Source organism: Eubalaena glacialis, chromosome 5 (assembly GCF_028564815.1).
Source record: "Eubalaena glacialis isolate mEubGla1 chromosome 5, mEubGla1.1.hap2.+ XY, whole genome shotgun sequence".
Classification (NCBI taxonomy): Eukaryota; Metazoa; Chordata; class Mammalia; order Artiodactyla; family Balaenidae; genus Eubalaena; species Eubalaena glacialis.
In genome coordinates, this window is record NC_083720.1 from 19,401,589 (window position 1) to 19,413,216 (window position 11,628).

Consider the following 11,628-nt stretch of genomic DNA (forward strand, 5'->3'; position numbering starts at 1 on the left):
CCCAGCACCACTTATTGAAGAGACTGTCTTTTCTCCATTGTATATCCTTGCCTCCTCTGTCATAGATTAGTTGACCATAGGTGCGTGGGTTTATCTCTGGGCTTCCTATCCCGTTCCGTTGATCTACATTTCTATTTTTGTGCCAGTACCATATTGTCTTGATTACTGTAGCTTTGTAGTATAGTCTAAGTCAGGGAGCCTGATTCCTCCAGCTCTGTTTTTTTCCCTTAACATTGCTTTGGCTATTCGGGGTCTGTCGTGTCTCCATAGAAATTTTAAGATTTTTTGTTCTAGTTCTGTAAAAAGTGACATTGGTAATTTGATAGGGATTGCACTGAATCTGTAGATTACTTTGGGTAGTATAGCCATTTTCACAATATTAATTCTTCCAATCCAAGAACATGGTATATCTCTCCATCTGTTTGTGTCATCTTTGATTTCTTTCATCAGTGTCTTACAGTTTTCTGAGTACAGGTCTTTTACCTCCTTAAGTAGGTTTATTCCTAGGTATTTTATTCTTTTTGTTGCAATGGTGAATGGGAGTGTCTCCTTAATTTCTCTTTCTGATCTTTCGCTGTTGGTGTATAGGTATGCAACAGATTTCTGTGCATTAATTTTGTATCCTGCTACTTTACCAAATTCATTGATTAGCTCTAGTAGTTTTCTGGTGGCATCTTTAGGATTATCTATGCATAGTATCATGTCATCCACAAACAATGACAGTTTACTTCTCCTTTTCCAATTTGTATTCCTTTTATTTCTTTTTCTTCTCTGATTGCCGTGGCTAGGACTTCCAAACTACCTACATTAGTTCCTTAACCTGTGAAGAGAGGGCTAGTATTGTGGGAAAGACCAAGTGGAAGCAACCAGAACTATGTCTACTTAGGAAAATAGTAAGCCAAAAGCAATACTGCATTGCTGGAGGTATTGCAGAGACTAATGCCATCAAGGACTCAAGAGATGCAGAGGTGGTGATTCCCACCATATCCCCATTCAACTAGCTTATCTGGCCTCTTCAGAAGATTTTGGAGAATGACATCGTTTAATGCTAAGCTTAACCAGGTATTGACTCCAATTGAAAGTTTTGTACCGGATGTGGTTTCATCGCTTGAACAAATTAACATATCCTCTTGTACCTGCTAGGCAGCTAGTAATCTGGAAAATGCCTTTTTCTCCAGCTCTGTCAATAAGGACCACCTTGCTTTCAACTGGCAAGGCCAGCAGCAGACCTTCACTTCCTACCTCAGGAGTATATTAACTCTCCAGCCCTATATCACAATTTAGTTTGCAGGGATCTTGATCATCTTTCCCTCCCATAAGATATCACACTGGTCCGTTACACTGATGATATGATGCTGATTGGACCTAGTGAGCAAGAAGCAGCAACTACTCTAGACTTATTGGTAAGATATTTACATGCCAGAGTGTGAGAAGTAAATTAGACAAACTTCAGGGGCCTTAGTGAAACTTCTAGGGTTCCAGCGGGGTGGGACATGTCAACATATCACATCTAAGGTAAAGGATAAGTTGTTGGACCTGGCTTTTCCTACAACTGAAGAGAGGCACAAGGCCTGATGGGCCTCTTTGAATTTTAGAGGAAACATATTCCTCATTTGGATTTGTTACTTTGGCTTATTTACCAGATGACCCAAAAAGCTGCTAGTTTTGAGTGGGGCCCAGAACAAGAGAAGACTCTGCAACAGGTCCAGTCTGCTGGGCAAGCTGCTCTGCCCCTTGGACCATATGATCCAGGAGATCCAATGTTGCTTGAAGTGTCAGTGGCAGATAGGGCTGCCGTTTGGAGTCTCTGGCAGGCCCCCATCAGTGAATTACAGCTCAGGCCCTTAGGATTTGGGAGCAAAACCCTGCCAACGTCTGCAGAGAAACTACTCCCCTTCTGAGAAATAGATCTTGGCCTGCTACTTGGCCTTTGTAGAGACTGAATGCTTAACCATGGGCCACCAAGTTACCATGTGACCTGAGCTGCCTCTCATGTACTGGGTTTTCTCTGAACCACCAAACTGTAAAGTTGGGCATGCACAGCAGCATTCCATAATCAAATGGAAGCGGTATATACGTGATCAAGTCTGAGCAGGTCCTGAAGGCACAAGTAAGTTATAAGAAGTACCCAAATACCTATGGCTTCTGCTCCTGCTACATTGCTGCCTCTCTCCCAGCTTGCACCTATGGCCTCATGAGGAATTCCCTATGATCACTTTATTAAGCACTTCATATACATGAACTCACAGTAAACTTGAGGTGGGTATTATCATTTCCTTTTTACAGTAGAGGAAGTTGAAGCACAGAGAGGGTAATACCTTGCCCAAGACCATTTAGCTACAGCTAGGCTTTGAAGCCAGTCTGATATCAACATCTCCCTTTGACAACATGCCATACACATATTTTCTAAAATTCCACAGGGTATATGTTGGAGATTTCTCCTTTAGCCCTGATGTTCTTTTTAGTAAATTTCTATTTCTCCTTATTGGACAGAAATGATTGTGAGGGAAAGAGTAGGGAGAGGAAGCAAGCTGTATATCCAAAAGGTACTTCAATTAAATGGGATTTAGTCAAGTTAAACTATTCTAAAAATTAACAATAACAGAGACAGTAACCTAGGATCTTTCCTCTTATAGACACAGGACTTTTAGGGGGAGTACTGTTCATTTCTCACAAATAAGCCAAAATTTTTAAAGGACTTAAAAAAATTAGAAAGGGTTCATTTAGAGACCTAATTTTCATCTGTAAAAATTATTTGCCCAAGTCTCCCTCTCTTCCACACTAATTTTTCTTATTTCCTCTAATTCCAACCTTTAAAACATTTAATCTAACGTACAGCATGGTGACGATAGTTAACGATACTGTAATGGATACTTGAAATGAGTAGATTTTAAATGTTCTCACCACACACACACACAGACACACACACACACACACACACACAAGGTAACTATGTGAGGTGATAGATGTGTTAACTAACCTTATTGTGGTAGTCATTTCACAATATATATGTATATCAAATCATCATATTGTACACCTTAAATTTATACAATGTGATTTAGCAATTATAGTCCAATAAAGCCAGAAAAAATTAAAAACAGACATCAGAAAACAGCATTCATATGGGCCTTAAAGTAACCAGAATGCTAGTCCCTCAGATAATCAGAAAGTAATTTCTTAGTTTATTTTCAAAAAACTGTACCATTTGTTACCATAAAGGCCCAAGTGGTATTAGAGATAGTCTGGTGGACTTTCCTCAGAGTTGCAAATGAATCCACTAGTCTCCCTTTTGAAAACTGTTTCCTCACTGGCTGGTAAGTACAAAGAAGGAAGTAATAAATTCAAGAGCAGAAATCATTCAAATATAAAATGAAGAAACTATAGATAAAATCAATGAAACCAAGAGTTGGCTCTTTAAAAAATCAACAAAATTCATAAACCTCTAGCTATAATAATCAAGACAAAAAAGACAGAAAATTCAAATCGCCAAAATAAAAAATGTAAAAGGAAACACCAATACAGATCCTATAGATATTAAAAGGTAATAGGAAATGTTATAAAACAACTTTATGCCCAAAATTTTGACAACCAGATGAAATGGATAAGTTTCTTGAAAGACAAAAATTACTAAAACCCTTGCAAGAAGAAATAGGAAACTGAGAAGTCCTATATCTACAAAAAAAATTGAATTCAGAGTCATAAGCTTTCCCATAAAGAAAATGTCAAGCCCAAATTCTTCACTGGATAATTCTATTAAATATTTAATAGAATCTCTGTCAGAAAGTTAAGGAGGAGGAAACACTTCCAAACTCATTTTACAAGGCCATTATTACTCTGATACCAAAATCAGACAGACACAAGAAAAGAAAAAATATAGATCAATATCCCCCATGAACACAAATGAAAAAAACCTGAACAAAATATTTACAAATCAAATCCAGCAAGATATAAAAATGATAATACATCATGACCAAGTGATGTTTACCCTATGAATGCAAGGTTGGTTTAACATTCAAAAAATTAATGTAAGTCGCCATACTAATAGACCAAAGGAATAAATCATATGGTAATCTGATAACATATGATAATAAGTCATATGATAACTTGATAATATGATAACATATACAATGTATATCCTATACAACCAATACTTTGGGAATGGCTGAAAGAGAAAAATGAAATGGTAGAATTTCAGGAGCAGGAAGTTTCTTAAGAGAGGGATTATCTGAAGGCACATGTGTGCAAAAGATCAATAGCCATTTATATAGTGGATAATTAGTTTGACTTAGCCCAAGTTCCCCAGAAAACAAAACCTGAGGCAAAGTTTATGTGTAAAGGCTTTACTAGGTGGTACAATCTAAGGGCAGCAAAAGTGAGGGGAAAAGGAACATGAGGCAGGAAAGGAGAGAAAGCAAATACAAGTTGTTGCATTAACAAGCTGGCCAGTTTCATAAGGAAACACTGTTGACTGCTCAGTTGCATAGGTTATATTTCTTTGGAACCACAGTGCTTTAAAACAGTTCATCAAGGAGAGGAATTATCAGCCAACACCTTTCTATCTTCCATGCCTCAATGGTCAAAGTTTGCCACATGGAACAGTAACTCTCCTGCAGTTCTTGGTTGTACAGCCCTGATTTGTCCAGGCAGCTTCTGGAGAAGCTGGATACCATGCCTTACAGTAAGATGCTTCATTTGAGACCACAGTGATGGGAGAGGCCAGATCCTCTGTAGGTCTGGTTAGATCCTGTCTGTGTTCCCAACAGGCCCAACAAAGAGTCCAGCAATCACTCTGAGGAGGCAGTGACAGCAAGTGGTATTAGGTGACAGTGGTGGCCAAGGCACTCCACTGACCAAGCAGTGAGAACAGTGAGAACTCAGAGGGCAGGCAGGGCTGAGTAAATTTGGGAGGTGCATAAACCAGGTCTGATGCAGTCTCCAAAGGACTGATTGCTGAGGGTGATCTGCTCATAGCTTGAAATACCCATCTAAAGTTGGCCCATAGTTTCTGAAATCCTCTGAGATAAATTTGCTCAAAAATGTGGTACATGTTCCTATTTATTGGCAATACACATAAAAAGTTGCTCAAAAATGTGCTACATGTTCCTGTTTATTGGCAATACACATAAAAAGTTGCTCCCTGAGTTTTCGCAAATGCTGGAGCAGGGTTTAACTGAGCATCAGTTCATTTGCTATGTCAGAAGGCTGAAATGTTTTTTTTTTCTACTGAGATGTACACCCAGATGATGTGCCTGGGCATCATATACTCCTATGGGTTTACCTGAGATGGGGTGCAACTCCTGGTGTTCTCAGTGTAACCTGCTTGTTCTCTCTCTCTCTCTCCTACTCAAGGGAATGTCTACTGAGAAAGCCACATAGGGATAACCATTTTTAAAAAAATATATAAATCATTTGCAATGATTATTAGTATTGTTAGGGAGTGAAGTACAGTGTTTAAGCATTTAAGCTGTGGAGTTCTTAAACAATCCAGCTTCTGCCACATTCTGTATTACTTTGGACAAATATCTTCACCTCTCCTGCTCCATAAAACACAGATAATAATGATATCCACCAAATTTGGTTGTGTGACAATTAAATGAATTAATCTCTTGCACCATTGCTGATCTAGAAGAGTGCCTAGCTTGTACTAAACATTCAATAAATGTTAGCTAGTAGCAATATCTAGTTACTCGTGATTATTATCAATACTCAAAAACCATTATTAATAACCAATGACTTCATTTACCAGTGTGCCACTGGTATTCAATTCAATTCAATTTGATGAATGTAAACCACTGTTCTATAAGAGAGGTAGGAACTGTATTTTGAGTTTGCTACAATTTTTTCTTTGAAAAAATTGTCACACATATAGTTCAAGTACTAACTTCAGCAAGGTATATTACATTTCTATGAATTAGATCTTTATTCTAATTCTTATCAGAAGCTGCAGGATTCTGGGTTCTTTATTGAAAAGGTTATTCTGGAGTTTTCAACTGGTTTTCTTCTCAAAAGGCAGGGTAAGTTAAAAATTGGAAAGTATCAGAACTTGGGTCTTAGAACCACTGATGGAAATGAGTTCATGAACACAGGTAGGTGGGAGAGCTGCAGAGCGAGGTCAGACAGTGTGGGTGCAAACAAGTTCTCTAAGTGGGTGTTTGTCTTTCTCATGTGCTGTTTTCTTCCCAGGCATAAGTTCTCGGTTGTACTAAACAGAAGTTGTTTAGTAACAGCCACCACTGGGGCACCTAATCACATCTCTATCTTTTCTGTTAGAAGCAGCTTCATTCTTTGGGCCTCCCAGGACAGAAGTCTTGGTCTGGTCTTTGTTTCATCCCTTGTAGCCTCTGCATTCAATTTGCTGCTATATTCTCTAGTTGCTTCCTCTAACATACCCAGGGCCCCATTCTGTGCATAGTTGGTTTTTACTGGTTTCCAAGATATATTGAGATTATCTGTTTATGGACCTGTCTCCTCCACGAGGTGAACAGTTACTCCAGGGCAGCGCTGCCTTCACCTCTCTACCCCCAACACTTAGCATAGTGCCCAGCGCAGCACATTCTCAGTGTTGATTAATCGGGCATGGTCTTCTGCTCTTTCACTTACTCTTGTAGGCTGTTCACACTTTCCCATCCAAGGACCGACTGCCACAGAGAGCCCAAGAGAGCCAGCTGGCCCTTGGAGCAGAACCTATAGCCATTCTGCAACATGCAGAGAATGTCATTTCTCTGAAGTATTAGATTTTATCATATTTGTTTGATATAGAGAAATGTCTTCAATTACTTACAAGTTAAAGTATCTTTTCCCCCAAATCTTCAAGTAAAATGAACGCTCAGCGAACATTTTGGTGTGTGAATGTGAGGGGAGTGCACCCCAGTTTAAAAGGCACAGCTCTATTTTGTCTGTCTGGAGTAGCTACCAGGCAAATGTTTCTCATACACATTCTAATGATGTCCCTCCTCTGCTTAATAATTTACAAAACTTCCATGTGTCTCCTGCATCAAACTCAAACTCTCCAGTCTGGCTCCTATGTTCCTGCTGCCTCATTTCTCCCTGCCCCGGGGTGGGGGGTGGCACATCACTCTAACCAGCTTGCCTACTCAGTCCTTGATGTCATGTTCAATTTCATCTCTGGACCTTTGTACTAATTCTCTAAAATGTCACATCCTCTTTATTCTGTTTTTCTTAATCCTTTGAGGACCAACTCATACAACTCCTCTAAGAAAACTTGTACATTGCTCAGGGCTTTTTACCTTCTCTAAAATCCTCTGTTAAGACAAGGAACAAGGGCTGATTTCTCTCTCTGTATCTCCCACATGGGTACAGAGGGGATGCTAGAAACATCAAGGAGTATCAGCATTCTTCTAGACCTCTGTGGCCACTTGCTCTAAGCTTGCACAGTAATACACTCATTTACTTACCAAACATGAATTTTTTCCAGTTTTATTGAAGAATAATTGACAAAAATCATGTATGTTTATGGTGCACAATGTGATGTTTTGACTTGTGCATAAATTGTGAAATGATTACCATGATCAAGCTAATTAACATTTCTATCACTTCACATAGTTGCAATTATTTACCAACATGAATTGAATGTTTATTTTGTACAAGTCACTATGCATAAGCATTTTCACACTAATATGTTTGAAGATGTTATTGGTCTTGCCCGAACATTTGTTGTGACAAAAAGCTTAGTTCTTAACAAGGAGGTTTATTTTATTTTGGGGCAACTGTGCAAGTTTTTCTTTATGATCATCTGAAATATGTTTTTCTGATCTTAGTTCTCCTTTTGGAACAATTTAGAATGAATCATATATCTTTTCCATATAACAACACTTTGATGTTCATCTCATTTCATTTTTTTACAATTCTATCCCCAGCTGACATTAAAATTCTCATCTTCTGTTCCTCCTTCTCTGTACAGCCAGACCCTTCCTCAACTTAATTGTTTTCTTCTCAATGTATTTGAGTTTGCCATAGCCCTTGGTAATTGAATATGGAAGTATCATTGTAATATTACCAGTGTAAGTATCTACTGAGTAATCAGGGCACTTTAACATTTTAGCCTAGAGACCAGTGTCTCAGATGACACACAGGAATGTCTTAGTTACCTATATCACCAACCCAGACTTGATTGTCTTCTCAAAGCCAAGTTTGTTGACAACAATCAGATCTCAAACTATTATTTTCAAAAAATAACTAGCAAAAATGCATTGCGGTTCCTTTTTGGAACACATGGAAATCAATATGTAGAAGAACCCATTGTGTTCCTGGCATGGTACCAGGTGCTAAGTGGATGGTAGTGAACTAACAGAGATAGCCCCTGTGATCAAAGAGCTTTCAATTTTTCCAGAAAGAAAAACAAATAATAGAAAGAAAACAAAAAACAGATTAATATAACTGGTATAAAAGAAACAAACAGGACAAAGAACTGGAGTAAAAATGGTGGGCCCCACTTAGATAGTGTGGTGAGGGAAGGTTTCTCTGTGGTGCTGACATTAAGTTGAGATCTAAAGAGGAGAAAGAGACTGCCGTACTAAGTGAGAGGGGCAGTCTTCCAGGAAGAGGAAACCAATTGTGCAACAGCGTTAGGGAGGAAGACCTTGGTTAAGTTTTAAAACAAAATGGAGGCCAGAGGGTAGGGGCAAGAGTAGAACAAAACAAGACTGGAAAGGTAGTCAAAGGCCAGGTTACTTAGGGTCTTATAAGTCATGGGAGGTTTTCAGTAGGATAGAGCTAAGAAGTGGCTTTTGGTTTAAAAAATATTCGGGCTGCTAGACACCCAGCCAGGAGGCAATTATAGTGGTCCAGGCAAGAGATGATAGTGAGTGGCTTGGACCTGGGTAGCTACAGTGGGGCTGAAGACACGTTGATAAATTTGATAGATATTATGGGGGTGCAAACAATAGTTTGCTAATGTAATTACCTATCAAAAATATGCATCTGCAAATGAATTCTTACAAACCCAAAAGAGGTATTTTCATGAAACCATGGGCACATCAAATAAATAAATAAATTGTTTTTTTGGTTGTCTTTTTAAAAACCCCAAAACAATATGTAGCAGGGTTTCTGTTTGCATTGGCAGAAAGTGGCCATATTCCAGATTTGAAACATCTGGCACTATCTCTTCTGAAAGCACGAATGAAAAGAAGGGCAATCCAAAACAGTCATGGGGGCTATGCTCCTCTGTCCTTGGAGTAGAACAGTGGGTCCTAGGCTCATTCTGGGTTCACATTATTAAACTGTAGATTCGGTTCAGCCTTAGATTCATGACTCAATATTCTAGGAAAACAGATTTCTGCTCATTTTAGAAAAGAACTTTCTCGTAACTGCATTTTGAGGAGGTAAACTTCATGCAAATTATCTGTAAGACTTCCTGTCTTCTCAATTTTTTTTTACCAAATAGCCATTTAACTGGCCAAGGGATATCAAGAGAATGAACTTGAGAATATAAAAGTTGCATTTATTGGTTCTCACGAAGGAAGTTAGCACAATATCCCAGAAGCTGATGCTTTAAATGTGCTTGGATAATAAAAATCCAAAGAGGAATGTTAAGACATTTTAGTCCTATTGCTAAGAGAGATTAACTTTGTTGTCTTGGACAAGATTCTTGGTTATTCTTTGACTTGATTTACCGAAATGTTATATAGTTATAAAAATCAATGGTTTTATCTCCCTTGTAGTAAATTACAATCTGAAAAATCCCCAAAACTGAAAAGGAAAACTGAGAGAAAGTACCCACTAGTCAAAAAAAGGAAAGAGGGAATTATTGAAGCACCTGGCAGCATTAAGCAATCATGACTCAAGGACCAGAGAAAATCACTGAGTCAAAAATGAACAATTTTTCACTTGAATAGACTTTTCCTGCTCTGTGGGCCTTGTTGTTTCACATTTCTAATCCTCTGAAAGGTTACTGGATACATCATATGGTGAGGACACAGATGTCACCAAGACACTGTGACCCCATTCTCATCTTGACCTATGTCCTAAAGTGCATTCAAAAGAGGGTGAGAGCTTGGTGTCTATACTTTGAAATGTGGCCTCTGTCTGGATTGACTTTTATGAGTGGCTCTTCTAAAGAAGATCCCAAAGAGACAGACCCTTTAGTGTTATTGAAGACATTTCTCTCTTCCAGAGCAAGTCTCTTAACCTCTCTATATCTCAATGTTTTCATCTGTAAAATAAGAATAATATCACCTAACTTACTACAGTTGTAATGTTTAAGTGATAAGCTTAAGTAAGATAAAACAATTCTTGAAACCATGTTTTATGTTAGTGACATACTGCTGGCTACGTTAGTGACAATAAATGCTATTACTACTTTTACATTCTCATCCATAGCCATAACTTGAACTTCCATGTGAACACCCATAATTCCCAATGACTGATCAGCCCTTCTGACCAAACTTTGCACTGTCACAGACTCTTGTACCTCTCCATCCAAAATACTCAGTCCACAATTGTAACCCTCTCTATTTATTGAGTTCAATGTGTCTGTCCCAGCATATTCCCACAATTCTGCCCTGGCCAGGACTCTTCCTTTCTGTCCCCATTCACACCTCCTTTCTCTCTCTCCCCACCATCTGCAGCGGAGCACAATGACACGTGCAATCCCATATCTATGTCTTGTCCATGCTGTTTCCCAAGCCTGGAATGCCCTTTTCTTGGTACACACAAATCCTATGCATTCTTCAAGGCCTTCAATTCCATCGCCCCTACAACTTTATCTTCTTGAGCTAACACATATCCATATCAATTTGGTACTATTTATAGCATCCTTATTTGTGTTTTCATTTGTTTTTCTGAATGAAAGTCTAATTTTCCTAACCAAACTGGAGACTTCCTAAAAGTAGACTATGTCTAACGCTTCTTGCATATCTCCAACAGAGTCCCTCACTAAATCACACACAAACTGGGACCCCATAAGCACTACCTGACTTTAATCAAATCTCCAATTGAGTAAGTTCTTTCTGAAACAAGCTTAGAACATGCCACAAAAATGGCTACTGGAGTGGTAGAGATCATATTTGTAATTCACTAAAACCCCTCATAATATAACTACCACTTAATGACTTATCCCACATGCTAGACCCCATACAAGGCCAGAACACAATTAATGCTCCCTGAAACCTACTACTATCTCCATTTTGCAGATGAAGAAACTTAGAATCTCAGTTAAGTAATCTTCCTCAGGAGATAGAACTTGAAGGCCATTACCTTCAAGCAGGTAGTTATACAGTTTTTCCTGCATTTAATTACATGCTGTATATACTCCTTTTATCCATCAGCAATGTAACAGAAACAGTCGGTCTTGTTTAATTTCTTATGTGAAATCTTTATAACTAGAAGTCACGAAATGGCAGTTCACGGCCAAATCTGGCCACCGAGGTTGTTTTGGCTCACACATTAAAAAAATATATATTTTAATGGCAGACATTTTAAAGCTAATGATTTTACCTGAAAACTTGGATTCCTAGCTAACTTTGAGTGAATTAAATTTAGATCAAATATTTGATTATGAAAAAAATTAAGGTTCTAAAAAAAACAGGAATTGATACTTGCATACTCTTGGAACTGTGAAAGGTCTTTCTAATAAATATATGAAGTCCAAAGGTCATAAAAACTTTTGAC

The 11,628-nt window shown here is 38.4% G+C and overlaps 1 pseudogene; it reads left to right on the forward strand.

Annotated features, from left to right (window-relative positions):
- Positions 1 to 2,252, forward strand: part of LOC133091747 (uncharacterized) — a 33,462-nt pseudogene extending 31,210 nt beyond the window's left edge.
- Positions 2,253 to 11,628: the final 9,376 nt, after the last annotated feature.